Genomic DNA, 19,409 nt, shown 5'->3' on the forward strand with positions numbered 1-19,409 from the left:
ATTCTATTCCCTTTATTCCCAACACTTAGCAATGGCACAAAAGTGCTTAATAAAGTGTTGTTAAACGATTCTTTAAATTTTATTTTTCATAGTGTCTTAATTTTTCACATTATCTTGTGTCTATATTTGTCCCATTTTCAAGTGCTAAATCTTACCTTATACATTAACTATGTAATCATAGACAAGTCACTTAATTTCTCTCAGACTCAGATTCACCATCTGTAAAATAGATAATATACCACAAAATGGTTCTGTAAGGATCAAATGAGTTGTTATGTACAGTTCTTTATAAAAATTAAAGAGCTATATGGATGCTGTTAATTATTAAATTCTATTATTTTCTGTACTACTTCTACTCACTTATTTACACATGAAAAAATCCAATCCACTCGCATGGAGAAACTTGAATTCTTCAAAAGTGGAATCAAAGGTGAACCTATCTATATAGAAATTATCTTTCTCTATAGAAATGGTCTTTCCTATCTCTGAATTTTCATAACTTTTTTTATTGAAAAACTATTTTGTATTATGTTTAAGTCTTGATTTTGTCACACTAAAAATCTGTGGTTAAGATAAACTGAGGCACAAAGTTCTGAGCAAGAACAATTTATTAGGAAAGGCTAGCAATTGCCAATAAAAGGGATCCAAGGCTCTTCACTAGCATCTAAGATTTTGCAGAGTTCTTTTATAGTTACTCAATAAAGGGGAAGCAAAAGATGAATCGAAAGTTACAGAAATGAGTAACATAGGTATTATCAAGTCTTGTTTGGCTAGAGTACATTATAATAACTTGTGGTTGGGATATATTGGGAGTGGAGAACCAAAAATGGTTAACTATTTAGGGAATAGGGAAACAAGCTGATTAGTGATAATCAGCCACTCTGCATGTTGGGGTGTGGCAATATCAAACAGTAAACCCTTCTCTCTTATTTGTTAGAACATTACAAAGGCTATGACAAGTGTGATGCTTTACATCAAGGAAATCAATGTCATCCAAGGGGGTGGGTTAAGACCAGTCAAAAAAGAAGAACTTAGCTCACCAGCTTTTTTCTGTAGGGCCTCAGCTTTGCAGGAGCTCACCCGAGCAGAAATAGTGGAGTTAGTAATAACCAACATCCTTCTATCTTGCACATGTTCAAGTGTACACTTCTCTTTCCCCATTAATAAAGTGACTTATCTTAATGAGTTATGAGAGTAAACTTGCAAAATCAATTGATTTAAAGAAATAATTAACTACAATTTCACAATTCCCCATTTTGATTCTTGGGAGTTATATCTGTTAGGAATCACCATCTATATATCAATATATAGTCAGATTGAGGGAGAAGATTTACATAAACACCATGAGTTAAAGAAAAACAATAATTACAGGGGAAAATAGCACATAAGTTGACTTTGTCTTTGTAAAGGTACTCTGTGAGAATACATTAGTAGTATATTCAATAAAATATTTTACAGAAGACCAGAAGAAAATTACAAGACCAGGAGTTAGTATGCCCTCCACAGTCACTTTTGATATAGTGGCAGTGGGACATGAAGGAAAAAGAACAAAGTCTTTTGTTGAGTTCCACTTGTTCAATGAAAATCCTTGATATAATCAAAAAAAAGGTAAAAATTCTAGTCAATACTGCAGTCTTCTTTGTCATTCTTAGATTTAGGAAGCAAAAGATATACATTTCTAAAACAAGGTGAATTCTCAGGACAGCCCAGAAGGTGATTTTCCTTTCAGGTCTGCTTCTCAGATTCCAAGAGCATATAGGAAGATTTAAAATTAAGCTTAAAAATTTAAAACAAACTTCTAGCTCAAGTTTTATGTTTCTAATTTTATTAACAAAGCTATAAAAAGAACATCAAATTAAAAATACGTAATTCATCTAAAACTTCAGAAAATTTCAATTGTTACATCATGAAGGCTTGAATTGGAAAATGACTCTTTCTCTTAAAATTATCAGATAGATTTTTCAAATAGGAAAACAGTTTTACCCTCTACACAATTTACCATCTTATCAATCAATGCAATTTTACATACAAAATGTTTAATTCAGTTTTGAAAATTATGTCACATCTCTCTCTAATTTCCCTCTTATGAGGTTATAATTCCTATATCATATACATGAATAAAACTATAAGCTGGAGGAAAATCATGGAAAATATTTTATATTTAAAACCTATTAAAAGAATTTGGGTGATTCAGTATTAATAACTCATTGTGTATCTTAAATCTTTAGAATGTTGTTCCATTTTATATGCTGCAGTATTTTAATTAATAAACACAATTCCAATTTTCAAAACCCAAATTTGCTATGAAAGGAGACATGTGGCTATGTCAATATGGAGAATCAATAACAAAGGGAAAATTACTTTAGTTCTCTTTTGATTCCACATTATTCACATGGTTTCAAAGTCAAGCTCACAATTATCTGGGTGGGGAAACTTCCCTGTGGAGAAAGGAAATAGCTCAATGGAAAAATGAGTCAAGAGGATTCTTGTTCACCTTCGCAAGTTCAGCCTCTCGACTTTCTTCAAGGGCAAACATAGACTTGTAGTAGTCTTCTGATTACAGGGTATGGAAGCCCCAGGAATGAAAAATTATTTCCTTTGCCATCCTATAAGTGTACTTGAAATTTAAAAAAAAAACAACTTAGAACTTTATCAAAATAAGTCTCAGAAGATTCTACCTTAAAGAGCAAAACATGATTGATTATATGCTAGACAATACATACACATATGTATACATGTATGTATGTATGTATATGTATGTGTATATGTCTCTGTGTATATTTTTTCCTTGCCACTCATCTTTATTTTTTCAGATCAGCCCTGAAAACTGTGGAAAGGCTGACCACTTGTATCTGTGCAAAGGAAAGATAGTGTGACATTAAGGACCAAGACTGAAGCTGGGCTCATGAGATGGGACTTGTTTTCCTGACAAGGAGGAAGGAACCTGCCTTAAGGGATGACAAGTGGATCTCTTTGTGACAGGGGAGGAAAGAACCAAGGTGTTACTACAACAAAGAGCAAATCACAATGCAATAGACAGGGTCACAGATGGAACAGGCATCTGCTTCATGACTTAGGCCTGGTGCTGCTTGATAAAACTGGGTAGCCTACCAGTGCATGCAACACGAGAGGTCACAGGTTTATCAGAGTTGAACTCAGGCTTACTGTTCTTGGCCAATTGCTTTCCCAGTTCCATTCCTACTGATTGTAACTGTTGACATCCTAGACGACACCCTGAATAAAGATCTTGTGTTCATACATGGCAATCAAAACTCCAAGAATGAAAGGAGTAAGCTTTGTGAAGGTAATAGAATTAGTAGGATGATTTCCCTCAGAGACCTCATGAGGCAGCAGTTACTTCAAGGCATCACTATTCTTGTCCACAGCCTCCAGCTCTTTGTGAGCCTCCTCTGCTGTATTTCCTTCCATCAGGGCCTCAGTGTGAGCTAGGAAGTTGGTTAGAAAAATCTTGTAATGAAGGTCATTCTGGATTAGATTCTGAGTCTGAACAGGGATGAGAAAGTCACAAGGGATCATCTGGGTACCCTGGTGAATAAAGTAGCAGAAAGTGTGTTGTGCATTGATCTCTGGTTCTCTCCACACAATGAGGCCTCTACTTTAGTCAGTCTGGGCTTCTGATTTGATGATGTACTTCCTCTTATACTCCATGTTACTCTGTTGGAAATAAGCAGAAAAGTAGTGCATGTACTGGTCATAGAGCATCAGGGCCTGAGTCTTACATCCAAAACAATTAACATACCAGATGCTTAGAATGGCAAGCAACACAGGGACATTCTTTTCCAATGGGGTAGTGAAAAAGTAGTTGTACATCCACTGAGCCCCCAACAACAGCTGCTCAAAGCTATTAAAACCAACATGCAGGGAAATAGAGAGGTCAATAGCTGACTACAATGAGTAACTTCCAAGAACTCAATTCTAGAATTCAAACGTAATTTGAGTGTTGATTCCAAAATCTTGAACTTTCGGTGCATTGAGAGAAAAGGCCACAAAGTGCTTTGCAACAGCTGAAGGATCCTGTGCTGCCAGAAGGAAGCACTCCTTGACTGTCTCTGAATTGGTGATGGTCTCCTGGGTGGTCAATGTCTTTGAGGCAATGATGGCAATACATGTGCTATCAATGTTGGAGACAAACCAGACAGACACAATGACCTCCTTTGGAATACGACTTCATGGCATCTGTCAGAAACTCCAATAGCAATGTTGGTCACATCTATAATCATCTTCCTGGTGTAGCCTTTTCAGTCTCCACCATGGACATGCCGGCAGAATGCTTTCATTTTCTCCATCACTTTGGATGGAGAAACTTTGGTATTATGTCCTTGCCATCCACTAACATGGGTATGTTGGAGCAATTCTGTGGTGCAACTTGAAACACAGCCTGGTACTCAGTGAAATTGATCTTCATCCCTTTGAACATTTTTCTCTAGCATCTTTCATCCCTCAAGACTTAGTTAGCTCAGTAAGCATCTTGATCAAATCTTTTATAATGAAGTTCTTGGAATAATCCACAAGGATGTGTCCATTTTTGGTGCTGAGATTCAGGCTCAAGTGGTTGAAGTAGTCCTGATTAGCCTCAAAAAGACACTGGAGGTTAAGCCTAGACCTGTGCTTGTGATGCCACTGGACTTGCTTCTGGAAGTTCAGATTCTGGCTGAGCATGGCCATGATGGGAACAAGGCCTGCCCGGAAAGATACAGCATGAAACTGAAACACCTGATACTGTGCAAAATTGCAGAATATAAATAGGTTGACCTGAGATAATAATCATAAATTGCATTGGTTCAAATTCATATAGTACTTATTAACATATAACATTTGATATGTGTAGTATGGTTATGGGAGGCAAAACTTTCACTATATGCAAATATGTTCTAAAGTATATCTAAATAATTACATGATAGGTCTGAATATTTTTATATATAACTTCCCTCTTCATCTACTCTGTAGACAGGAGACAGGGGAAGTACATGTGCTTCAGAGTGCCACTTACCAATGAAAGTATTAAGTTTTAAAAAAGAGCTTTAACTCACCAAGAAAATTGAAGAGACATTTTATTGCCACCAGACTTAGGCATACATATGAAATCAACATGAAGATGTTCACATGGGATGAAGGTGAAGAGAAACTACAGCAGAAAAGGGGAGAGAGACAAGTTGGCTGAATGTTTGATATGTTAGACAAGTAGCACAAATACCACATTCTGGAGTTTTGCACTAACACAGTGATTACTAATTTGCACACAGAATGAATAGTTGTTTCAAAATTTTAGCTTCACTATATAGTAACTATTAACAGATAAAATTTCTTGATTTTCTAAATTTTGTAAGATGAAACTCACCTATTATTTAAAATTTAATTGTAAACTTTGTCTGGGAGAGGTCTAAGTCCCTTGGACTACAGCAGATGATGTCAGCAGATCTGATAAGATCTTATGACCCAGTTAAGTAGGAAGTCAAAGTAACTTTATGGACAAGGACCTCCTAAGAGGATGTTGCTATTCTCTTATCTCAACAGTGATTTAATATTGTTATTATTTTCTAATTTGAAACAAAGTAAACCCAATTAAACTATTAGTTTTTAAACATATTGTAATATTATACAACAGATGGATTTATAATCTAAAGCATTCAGATTAAAAAGGGGAAGTAATTTGGCTTAATAGCTTTTTTCAGCTTTAGAAAACATTTGCTTACCCAGTATCATGTATCTAAAACATGAAGCTTATTACTAGTCAAATGACAATAATCCAGTGGAATGCATTTTAAAATTAGCTTGCAGAGAAAATCATTTGTTTTAAATCACATATAATCACATTTAAAAGTTAGTATAGTGTTTTCCAGTATGAAGTAATTACAATCAGTTAAAGAAATAATAATGGTTAATTTATATAGTGCTTATGCTATTCCAGATTTTTTCCCCTAGATTTTAATAGACTTCTGTAAAGAATTTCAAAGGCTGTTTTCTGGAGTACTTTAGAATTTTGTTTTTGATTTCTCAGTCATTATTTGACCCACTTGCTAACTTACATTATAGGGCAGTTATAAATAGTAAGATTGAAGTCTTTCTCTTTAAAAGGCTAATTTAGAAGAAATGATCATGAATTGATCATCCAATCTTTTAAAAATAATTTTGCTAACTTTTTCCAGTCCATTTTGTAAGACACAAAACTTATTTTGGCTAAATGGCACCCACTGAGTTGATTTCAAAGTAATTATTGACTGTTTTAAACTTTCACAACATAAATTTTTCCATATGATATTAACTACCTATTAGGTCATAAGTGTAGTTGGAGGGTCCCCAAACCACTTATTAGATCATAAGAGTACTATGATTTTAGGCAAGAGGCACTAAATTATTATAATTTATAAAGACTGGTACTATACTTTAATAACCCAATAGAGAAGTGGTCTCTCTAGCAGTATTTTGAAATTTTTTTTATTGTATTCCAATATTAAAAATAGTTCACATAACAGTATACATTTAAAACTATAATTACCTAATAAAAAGACAATTCACTTCTGTGATTACATTTCTGATACAATAATCTCTGAAATTTCTCAGTACAAGAGAAATTAGAAGGCTAAACAATGCAATGAGCGTTTATCTGAATTTGAATAAGAGTAATGCATTTGAAATTTTTTAAACCTATCTTTCTTAGAAAATCATCCATATTATGATCTTTGACAAGAAATTTAATTTAAAACCCAATAACAACAGTCAATACAGCCATCACAGTGCTTACTGTTCTTAGTACTTTGTAATCCTATTATTATCTCAACAATTCTGGGAGGCTTTATTATTTAATTTCATATTTACTTATAGTAAAGATTGAGGTGAAATAACCACAGGTTTCATTAGAAGTCACATAAAAATAAATTTCCAAAGGTAGGTTCTAACTGAAATTTACTTGGTTCATGCATCTTTCAAGAGTATTACCTTTAGCAAGTATATCTGGTATTCAATTCTCTGACACAGAACAAAATTTTGAGAGTCCCTTGTGGAAATATTTAAATCTCAATTTAACTAAGGGCCCACTGTTTTCAGGTAGCTATGGGTTTATTTATTTATTTTTGCAAAATTTATTGATTTAAATATGTCTTAATCACACAAATTGAAAAGTGATGTTGATACAGCAATGGCTGACTCAAATAATTAAAACAATTAAAAGTTAATTAGCAACAATACCTTTGACTGGCATATAGTAGTATACCTACACACAAATACTTTAATGTTTAAACAAGACTGTTGTATCAGTTTTAGTAGCTCTTTGATGGTAAAGTTGATTGTTATCTTTCAAAGTACTGGGATTTGTTTTATAAATGTCTACTTTATAAAATGGATGTTTACGCTTCTAAGTGATAAAGATCTATTTAAATTTTGTAACTTCATCATATCAGCCTATAAAATGTCTATTTGTTTCAGTGCCAAAGACACTGAATTTTACAAATTTTGTTTTGCTTTCTGAAGGCTTCAGTATTTTATATTAATATACTTTTAAATTTGATCTTGTGTAACATGAGCCTCCATGTTAGGTGAGCACTCAACTCCTGTACTCTCTTATAATGCTATATTACTGTTTATTTTTATCCTTAGAAATTGTTACTCTGATTTATTATAGTCTAACTTATTGTTGGTCTACTGAGATATAGATCTGAACTAAATTTCATTTCCACTGATTTTAGGACAAGTGTACATTTCTAATTTACCCAATTAGTTTTAAATACAGCAATATTAAATGTAACTTACTTTTTAGTTGCCTCCTGGTTTTAAGACAAGGTTTATTCTTACTGTCATCCAACTTCAAATTACAAGAATTCATTCATTCCCATTTGCTTTTCTCTGATTAGTGAAAGAGTCCTAAAATCAAATTTTACAAAGCAAACAAATGAAAATTTAAAGATAGAAGAAACAACCTTTTGTCTCTAAATTATTTTAAATATCAAAAAGTTGGACAGATTAGGAACAGATTCTTTCTTGGCCTCTCATCTATGTCTCTTATTTGCTTCTCCTCTCCTACCACCTGCAGGTTGAACAAACCCAGGAAGGCAGAGAGAGAAAGTTTGCTTAAGGTTTTTAAAAGTTCTGTAGAAAGTTTTTAATCTTTATACCACTTTCCTTCTGGTTGTTAGTTTAAAGGTTAGTTAATTACAAAGATAAAAACACAGATATAAAGACTCACATATGTACGTGTTGGCAAGAGTTTTCTTTCTTTTAGCTAATCAGTTAAAATCAAAAAGTTTAGGAATAATTCTAAAGTTTTATTTTGTAGTCATTATAAAACCTCCTCTTTGGGCCAGATTAGTGACCCATATGAAATTTAACGTAATTTGTCAGTTGCCTTTTGACCTTATACCGTTTTTCAAAATCCCTTCCTAAAAACCTAGTGGCAAAGTCTTCCCCCTTAACTCTCACCAAAAAAGAAGCTATCTGTAATGGACAGACCACTTCACAGAAAGAAAAGAGAAAAAACAAACAAACAAAATATTGTGTTGTTTGACCTATGGGAAGGAGTGAGAGTTAAGTCCCTGTTGATTAAGAGAGCTGTCTCTACCCTTCTAGGCTGTCTGCCAATGTGGGGACTATGGACCAACTCCTAAATCACTCAGGAGCCTACCTATCTCTCTTAACAAGTCTTCCCAATGGGAAAGACTTGTTCCTCTCTTCAAGTGACTTTTTAACCTCTCTTGGGGGATGAGGGCCTTCCCAAGGGCTTTTAGGGAAGGACTCTCTCTACTTGGGATGTAGGAACTCCAAGAGAGGTTTCCCAGTAATATCAGGGTTCCCACATACCATACTTTGGAAAATTTTGTGTTGAAACCAATGGAGAGTCCAACATCATTCTGAGGAGTTTTCTGGAGAGGTGTTCTTGGGAGTCAGAGTCACTCAATAGGGTCCCAATTTTCATGATGAAAATACGTGACAAAGAAACTGTTGCACAGAGTACTAAGCATGATTGATTTATTAACTCCTCAGTAGCCAAGGATGCTGTCATGGGAGGGAGGAGTGTTTAAGAGTATTTGTATACTCAATAAAGAGGAACACAAAAGAAGAATCAAGAGTTACAGAATCTTGAGTAACTTAGGTATTATCTATTCTTGATTATCTTGAGCACAATACAATAGCTTGTGGTTGGAATATTGTAGGAATAGGAAACCAAAAATGGTGAACCATTTGGGAACAGGGAAACAGGATAATTTGTAATAATCAGCTACTGAGCATGTTGGGGAAATGCCAACATCAGAAAGCAAACCCTTTTTTCTTTCCTGTTGGTTAGAACATTATAATGGTTATGACAATTTGAATGCTTGATATCATGTAAATCTGTGTCATCCAAGAGGATTTGGTTAGGACATGTCAATAATAGGGATTTAGTTTATTAGCTTATTTTCTTCGGGAGCTCAGCTTTATAATAGTTCAGCTCTGCAGAAGCCTAGTTTTTCAGAAAAAGGAAAGTTAGCTACATCAAGTACCCTGCTATCCTGCACAGCTTCCCATATACACTTTGCCCATTATTAAAGTGACATCACAGTATGACTTATAAGAGCAAAACTATGAAATAATTGATTTAAAGAAGTAATTGATTATAATTTCACAATTTCTTATAGATTGTAATAGATTGTAATCTCTTTGAGAGTACTCCTAGAGATTACTCTACCCTACTTATCTTTTTATGATTTACAACATTTATCACAATATCATATATATATTAGATACTTATTAGCTACTTCTTAGATTTAATTTAAACTCAAAGATGCATTTTATGGGGGGGGTTAATTTAACTTGGTTGCATAAGAAACATTTTAAAATTGGGAGAAATAAAATCTCTCTTCTTTTACCCACTAAAGTCACTTGAATTAAGGGAAGCTAGACTTTCTGACATTGGTTTACATTATTGAAATAGCTGTGGTATCTTTGCTGCCACTCCATCCTCCCAGTATCTCTCCTGAACATCAGGTACACACAAGTTATGATAATACTTATGAATCCATATGTGCACACAAACTGTGAGGTTATATACGATTACACATTGGTAAACATGCAATGTCTGATAATTGTAGACTATAAATCAATCACCCATTGATTGGAAAGATGATGATCATTATAATTATAACTATTCTTGTATATATTCAATTTCAGTTCATACAAATACTCTTTTAACAGAGATAGTTCACAAACCCTCCCCCTCATATTAGTCAGTTTCATGTGTTGTTGTGCCAAATGTATCAATTACCTGGCAAGTAACCACATGATTTTGCGTGCATCTCTCTAAACTAGCTAACTGAACTCAGATGAAATCTCAATGGTAATGTTACTGTTTATTCCTTCCCAGCTTGGTTAAACCTGCCAGAATTTGTACTATGTTAGCTGATTCTTTGAGAAAACAACCTCCAAGTCACCATCAGATGGTATATGGAAGTGTTCCTGAAAAAAAATCATGAAAAACAGAGTTAGAAGACAATTTGTTACCTTATCCAGATCTTTTGTTTTGCTGAGGCAATTAAGTCTTAACATACCTGTACTTTATTAAGTGTTAATCTGCTAGAACTCAGGCTGTAACTTAGGTCTTCTCATTCCTAATCTAGTGCTCATTTGACTGTACCACACTAGAAATAAAGACCTGAATGAAAGATACATGTATAGCATGGTTGAATATAAGGAATGTTACGTTTCTGATGCAGAATCTGTTGATATGCATTTCATTTCAACAACTCAACCCCACTCCACTCCCCCATTCAAATAAAGATTATTGGCTTTTTAAAAGTTGTCCATTAAATTGTATACTTCTATAAATTATGTACTTACTCCACTATGCCAATGGATATATGATCTCATCTATGTGTGTATCCTTGCCAACAATGCTGATCATAATTCATCCAAGCTTGGTGAGATGGCAACACATCAAGTGTCATATGGAAATAAAAATAACATTATTTTACTTTTAATTTATTCTCTTCCTTTGGTTCCCCTTATTTTCCAAAAAATGATATGAACAATCTTGCTTATGACTAATCTAAAATATCTTATAACCAGGGGTAGATGTCCTTAGACCATTTAATCTTTCTCTTGGAGGGAAATGAGGGAAAAGTAGAGAAAGAAATGTGCATCAGCAGAATAATCATCTCTTCACCAGTTTTTATTCACTTCACAGCCAATATGTTTATTTGCAAAATAAGCAAAAAAAAAAGACCCAAATATTTTTCTGTCTAAAGGGAATTAAATTGTCATCTTGATTATGGCTTTTTGCCTTGGTGTCTCCACTTTGACAGTTTGTGACCTTAATGGCCTAAAATTTTCTCACCATTTCTATTGCCTTATGTTTATGGACTTTTTTTCACATTGTTTTCCTTTCCACTAATTAGTATTGAAAGTGTTTCCTTCAGGCTTACTCATTTAGTAGTAGTTGCTAATGTTTGAAATCATATGAAAACTGACATTTCATTGAAACAGTGCAGATTGCAAACATTGAATCTAAATTAAACAGCCAATTAGAAGATGAGTGAGTTAAAATGATTCTTCAGAAATATAAAGAAATGAAAATAACTTGATTTATTGAAGAGAAATATAGAAAATATATACTTCAAAGTAATCTCTTGGTTTTAATCAGTCCTGACTTGGATAGTAGTGTAGAATTGCAATTAGGGGGCTAATGGGGCTCAGATTTTTAAAGACTATTTCACAATGTGCTGCATGCATCATTTAAGCTATTCATCAAATAATTTTGCTTATTTAGGAAAAGTAGCTGAGTTGTCACTGGCCAACAGACATCTGACTTGCTTCACTTTAATGCCATCATTTTAAGTAGACAAAAGACATCCTAGTTTACTAGAGGGCTGACCATACTAAAAAGGAATGATGAACCTAAAATCTGAGTAAACCTGATTGGGAACTTAACAACAGTATTATGATTGAGGCTTACGCTCAACCTATTGCCAGAGACATGATGCCCATAATAAATACTACAAGTGCCTTTGAAGAATAAAATATTGCCTTTTTAAAAATAAGAAATAAAATAAAAATCTAAAATAAAATTTCATTCAAATATTTTGTTTTAGCATAGACTACATTTTTCAATGTAGCTCTTCTACTAATGGCAAAGAATCAACTTTATAACAAAAAAAGAAAACGCAACTTAACAAAATACCAACATATTTAAGAAGTTTGACATTATCCATAGCACCCCATGTTTATTAAAGAAAGCAGTGAAGTACCTTCTTGTATCTCTTTTGGGTACCACTTTCAATAGAATTCACAAGAAGTAGAAAAGGATACGACTTCTTGTTAATCACAGAAACTTAGTTTTCTTAATATTGACATTCCACAATAATCTTGAAAGAGTTTTACCTTTTCCACTTTATTTTTTTTTTATAATAAATAGATGATAGACAGTCAACTTACCACTTATAAGAACAGGAGGTTTTGTTCATCAAGGACTGAACTGTATGAGTTGTATAGACACTATACATTATCTTCCCATCTCATAGTCCTAATACCATTATTCAGTTTTGTCTTCAAGGGGTCACTTCTTGAAGTCACTCTCCATTTTCCTTTAGTCCTTTGCTTCATTATTTTGATAGCTAGATAGAAAGCCCATTGAATTTCTATGTTCTCTACCACAGTGTTTGGATAAACAGATAAATTAAACATTAAAAATGATGACAACCTTCCACGAAACATATTAAAGACATATTTGGTTTTGTTCCTTAATTTTTTCTCAAACCCAGCTTTGTGTCTAATTCTATGGGACAAAAGTTACAGTAATGTAAGATAGACAAGGGATTAAAACATAAAATCCACCTCAGAACTGAATTAGAATTATGAAATTGTTGTAATTGAAAATGGGATGATAGGATAGCTGAGGTATTATTTTAAATATAAAATTGACCTCAATTGAAATATATTATGCTTGCTTAGATACTTCAAAAATATATGATTTCATTGTTTTGGGTACTTCCTCCTATACAATTGTAATCTCTCCAAAATTTAACATATTTTTGATGAGTTACCGAATTAAAAAAAAAATTTCCACCTGGTGCCTATTAATGGACCCTTTCTGAACTTTATTAAAGTAGTTGACAACAGACACATAGCTTATTGTCAGGGTGGTTCTTGAAATCTTTAGAGCTTAATAGAACTTGTCAGACCTTGGGCTTGATTTGTATAGATTGTGAGAAGTATCAACTTTCATGCAATGATTAGATGTAGGAGTAGGTCTTTACTTAAAGACATTTTGTTTTCTTCAGTACTCCAATAATCCTGTAATCACATGCACATCTAAATAGAAAAACAAAACAAATAGGAAAAAATGTTTTGTGGCTTTAAATATCTTTTGCCTTTCCAGATTCCTTGCTATTCATGATTTCCAGATAATTTTTATTCTGGGTCTTTTGAATTATTATCCTGCCTCACCATTGTGCCTCTCTTTTAGTTTCACTTCTGTCCATACAACCTTGGCTTCTCAAAGTTGTGAAAAGGCTTTTACTTTATACCTTAGATGCATTATAGAGTTGGGACTAAACCATTTAAAATGCCATTCTCTATCAGAATTTTCCAAAGTAGTGCAATGAAAAAATTGCTGTTTTTTCCTAGATGAATATTTTGTTTAGGTTCAATATCCTAAGATTTAGAAGGTCCTGAGGACTGATGAGCTTGGGTTATCTTGGTTATGCTTACAAACACTGCTCAAATAAAGGTCATGGTCATAATTGAAACAGCTGACCACTAGACAGAGGAGAGTTCATTCATTGTAGTCCTGGTATACTTAGGGAGCAAGGCAAGAAGGAAACCTATGTTGGAGGGGAGCATCACAAACAAATCTGATAGAATAAGCATTGTGATGTCAGAAGAAATGAATTCTTTTTACACAGACTCCTGTTCTGAATCTGTCTAGCTTTGCCCCTCAGGCGGGATGTATTGATTCCTCTAGGACTGCGGTTTTAACTCCAATTTGTTTTCCCAAGTTTCAAATTTTCCTCTGAGAATCACAATGCTGTCAGAGTCCTAGGATATAAAAGTAATATAGAAATTGCATCTTTAAAAGTAATCATAGCTTACATTTATTTTAAATTTTGTGTTTTATATAATCTCCATAAGAGGCTCAAGGAGCCCTCACCCCAAAAACTCAGTGGAAACAACTTCTGTTGTTATTTTCTCATGTGTGTAAAGATGCAGATTTTGACTGAATTACTTTCTACACTCATCTCTCTCTCTCTCTCTCTCTCTCTCTCTCTCTCTCTCTCTCTCTCTCTCTCTCTCTCTCTCTCTCACTCTCTCTCATGGTAATTTAAACAGAGAGATCTTTCATATTCACTAATAGGCTATTTGACCTGCCTGGGTCACAGAGAAGCCTGACTTACATGAGTCTGAGTCATATGGAGCCTGTGGTGGGAGGAGTTTGCGGAATGAGTGGAAAAGAAAGGGTGGAACAGGAAGAGGCAGAGACAGAGAAGAGCTGAGAGGAAGTTAGTCTGGAGAGCAGTCAGAACTAGCAAGGATTCAGGCAAGCAGGCTTCTGGCTAGTGAAAGAGAATATGTGATTTTGTTTAAGAGAGCCTGCTTAAGGTTTGTTTAATGGAGTTGCTTTGTGGAAAGCCTAGAAGGGGAAAGTGTTGGGGATGGGGTTGTTCTCTTCATTATTATTGCGTATAGATTTTTGTTGCTGTGATGGATTTGGCTTTCTCCTATCCAAATAAATGTTTTGGTTGTGCCTTCCATGTGGAGAATCTATGGTATTTCGTGATTTAGAATTGGGCCAGGATATTCATGGCTCCTGTAGGTGCTGTGAATATCATGTTGGTGCTTCTCTCTCTCTCTGTCTCTCTCTTTCTCTCTCCCTCTGTCTCTTTCTCTCTCTCTGACTTTGTCCCTCTCTCTACCTGTCTCTCTTCGTCTCTCTGTCACATGTACCCATAAGTGCATACAAACACAGTCGTGCAAACACATATAACACAATACAATATAACAATACACTATACTATGCCGTATGTGTGTATATATATATGTATATATGTGTATGTGTGTGTATGTATATTTGTGTGTATATATGTGTGTGTTAGTATATTCTCTGAATGGATTCTTATAAATGTTCAGGACTAGGACTATTCTCTGAATATAGTGTTTGCCAAATTAACTACATAGAGAGTTCTTCAGTTTATCTTTATTAGATTTTCTTTCTTGTATTTCTCTTTATTCTATTTAGTATAAAATTTGGTTTTAGTAGAGGTCCCTTGGACTGGGTTTGGGAATGTTATCCCGCTTTTTAATTTTGTAGATTAGATATTAGATGTTAATAAAGATCATAAGGAACAGAGGGCACGCAGGTTATGATAAATAAAGTATTCATTTAGGTTTGTCTTCCCTTCCCTGAGGGAAACTGCTAAAACTCCAACACCACCTGACCAGAGAAATCAAACTGAAAAGTCCTACCAGAAAATTTATTGGCTCAGGACTCAATTTTCCACTAGCCTTCTCTTTGGCTGAGAAATTATGACAGAATCATAGGTCTAACCATGCCACTCTTCTGGTCAAGAAATTCCAATGGCTTTTTCCTTATTTCAAGGATAATAATTTAATTTTCTCTTCTGACATTTAAAGCCTTCCTTATGAGACATTTTATAACATTCTTCTTCATTCTACATAAACAAATCTGTTATCTACTTTGTCTATAAATATTCCATTTCCCATCTCTATAGATTTGCATAGACTACAATTTAGCCCTTCCTCACCTCTAACTCAAAGAATCATTACCGTCCATCCCAGATCACTGCAAGTTCCACCACCTACATGAATCCAGTCCTCATGCTCCTGACCTAGTTTCAAACTTCTTCCAGCTAGAAATTACTTTGTGTTTCTTATCTGTGTACATGTTGATTTCCTCATTTGAATGTAAGTTCCTTATGGGCTGGTGACCATTTTATTTTTGACTGTATATCTCATGGGAATATCATAATGCCTGGCAAATGGTAGGTGCTTGATAAGCACTTTAAAAATTTCTTCCATTAGTGCTTAATTAACTTTTGTTGAATGTAATAATCAATATCAATATCTATATCTACATCTATATCTATCTATATCTATATCTGTATCTATATATATATATATATGTTTGCTTAACAGTTAAATGCCTGCTTCAATTTTCTGGACTATGGAAATATTAATTCCTTTTGCTGTTGGGTAATTCCTTATAAACAATTCTCTATATTGATGAAACCAAAGATACGTTATAATAAAAAATGTCAATGATGAATCTGATTCTGATGATGATGATGGTTAAGGTAGTGTGGTATAAAGGGGAGATGTGCCAGCCTTTGAGTTTGGAAGATCTTGATTGGAGTTCTGACACCTAATAGCTTTCTAAACACAAGCAAGTTATTTATGATCTCAATATTCCAGGAAAATCTTACAATTGGTATTAATATCCTTTTATATATGTGTGAGTCATGGACCCCCTCAGAGTGTAGCTAAGCCCATTACCTCCTTCTTAGAATAAGGATTTTTTTGATGCGTAAAATAAAGTGTGCTGATTACAAAAGACTAAAGTTGTATTGAATTCAGGATGTACAGTTTTCCACATACAAAATCATAGACACTGTGAAAATTATGCCCTGACTCCTTGAGCATTCAGTCCATCTTAAGAAACCTTTAAGTAAACATGCTTCAGCTTTTATTTGAAAAATGTGTTAAATATGTAAAATATAGTATGAACAACCTAGTCTTATACCTTGCTACTGTGTAGTTTGTATAAACTAATTTGAACAATACAATTTAAGTTTTATCATCAAAACAGTGATTTCTGTTATAATCATGATTAAATGGTTAAGTATATGTTAAAGAAAAGTGAAGATAAGACTTCAACACAATCAAATACAATGTTATAGTTTACTTTTTCATATTAATTGCATTATAAAGATGTTTTTAAACCATCTGCTAAAAAATACTACCTACAAAAATAGTTAAATAAGATTGTTTATGTGAAAGCAAATTGAAAATTATTAAACAGATAGAATGTATTATCATTATCATTATTATTTTCATTCATTTTTGCAATATATCAGTTTGTTGTTTTCAAGATGAACATGAATTTATTAATAAACATGTACCTATTTAATTGTAATTATGGATAGAGTAGGGTGATTTTTTTTGCTACATTAACTATTTTTCCATCAAAATTTAAGTAAAATATAGCCACAAAAAAAGAAAACAAGGTGGGAATAGATATGGATTGTGTGCAATTGTGAATACCTTGATTTCCTATGATACCCAGATATTTTTGTAAAGATATCACTTTTTTACAATTTGACTTGGTTGCTTTTTTATTTATTTATATTTTTGCTCCTAATATTATAGATATTATTTGGATAAAGAGTATCTTCTGTACATCAAATTCCCCAAACCCATTAAGAATGCTTCTGATTGAGAAATAATCTGGCAATCCATTGTCACTTTGTTGCAGAGATTTCTGTCTAAAGAAAACACTTTCAGAAATGTAGCCTATGTTGCAACCATCAATTTTATTGCTTTAACAAAACAAAACAAAATAACCCAAAAGTATTTATTAGGTTAGTCCAGAAATATTTTTGCTACTGGTTTTCTCAAGATGAAAATATTCTTCCTGGGATTTTCCAAGAAACCATTATAAGCTGGATAAAAAAGAAAATACTTGGACTTGAATTAGTCTGGGCAAGTAAGTTAATTCCACAGAGTCAGATATGTGCTTGACAATATATAGGGGTTGAAAAAAAATGTACTCAGGTCATTCTCAGCAGTTGTGAATTACCTGACATTTTGATTATGAAGAGATTATGAGCTTGTCAATGGAACTGTTGATAACGGTTCCTACTTCATTTTTCACAATCCAATACTATCACCCTCATCTGACATAAGAGTATTTTTCATTAAGGTTTACCTTTTTTTTTCCCTTCTATTTCTTTTAGGAATTTTATACAGGGGCTAAATGGGAAAGACTTTAAATGTTAGGAGAGTCATGTGATTTTAGTATAGAAATGCAGGAAACTTTACTATACATTTGGCTATATAAGAAATTTAGATGCTTTTGTTGGAAAAAAATGGAATGAAAGAAAGAACCTTGCATATTCACAGAGTTGAAGTAATCCTTCAGGGAAAAAAGTGAACTTGAAACATTTTATTTATTTATGTTGAAGATAAGCTATAGCAAATGTTAGCATTATTTACAAGAAAATAATAGGAAAACATTTAAAGGCACATTAGGGATCTTTAGAGTGTAACACATTAGAAGCATTAGCTAAGATTTCCCAGTGGATTGCTCAAAGGTTCTCACTTTCCAATCTCAAAAATGCTGGTGTCTCTGCTTGTTATCCAGAGCTGACAACTGATATCATCACAGTGTTCACCATTCAGATATCTCTAACAAGTTTTCAAGACTTCAATCTAATACTTAAAGTTTTACACCTAATTCAATGATCAGAGTTACAAAATCACAGAGTTGAAAGGGTATTCTTAAAGAGCCTTGTCCAATCCAATGATGAGTAGGAATTTCTTCTAAAATTACAACAATAAAATTCTATTTGTGTATATATATATATATATATATATATATATATATATATATATATATATATATATATATATATATATATATATATATATATATATATATATGTCCCGCGTAACCCTGAAACACACACACACACACACACACACACACACACACACACACACACACACAATTTAAATTCATCAAGCCTTCTATATACAATATGTTTTTGGAGGAGAGTAATTAAATGGGAGCACTCCTAGGATGAAGACATATTCCCAAAGGTTTACATAAGTAGAAAACTCAAGTGCTCACCACTATTTACTTTAGATATTCCAATGTGCATACCATATCCCTTACCATCCTTATTGTAATCCTCAACCCAGATACCCCATTCTTCATCTTCCATACCCCAATCTTTCTTGTACTCATCTCCTGCCCCTGACTCCTCATTTGGTGACTTTCCTATTTCATAGCACAGAGAGGCCAATAGTAATGGTTTTGTCTTGAGCTAGTCATTGAGTCTACTGCCCAGAGATTAGGAAAGAGGAAGGGAAGAAAAGTACTCAATTGCACTCACTATAGGAGAAGGAAATCTTTTTGACACCCCAAGTTAGAATTATGTATGTATTTTTTTAAAGAAGCACCATTATGGTACTTCAAATGTTTGGTCACTCTCTTATCTTACTGATGTAAGAATTATCTCCGTTGACACAGATATCATAAATTCATTGCTTTTAATACTTTGTTATTCTTGTTTACCTTTCATATCAACAAAAATCTGCAAAATGAATTGGAAGTATGCCTCTGACTCTTCTACTCTCCTAATACTTTATGAATATTATTATACTTTTCAAAATATCCACTTGTCACTCTT

General features: G+C 33.5%; 1 pseudogene; it reads right to left on the reverse strand.

The window, feature by feature from the left end:
• Positions 1-2,830: 2,830 nt before the first annotated feature.
• LOC140498355 (glucose-6-phosphate isomerase pseudogene) lies at positions 2,831-4,701 on the reverse strand (annotated as a pseudogene).
• Between the last annotated feature and the right edge of the window lie 14,708 nt (positions 4,702-19,409).

The sequence above is a fragment of the Notamacropus eugenii genome, chromosome 4, assembly GCF_028372415.1.
Source record: "Notamacropus eugenii isolate mMacEug1 chromosome 4, mMacEug1.pri_v2, whole genome shotgun sequence".
NCBI classification, from domain to species: domain Eukaryota; kingdom Metazoa; phylum Chordata; class Mammalia; order Diprotodontia; family Macropodidae; genus Notamacropus; species Notamacropus eugenii.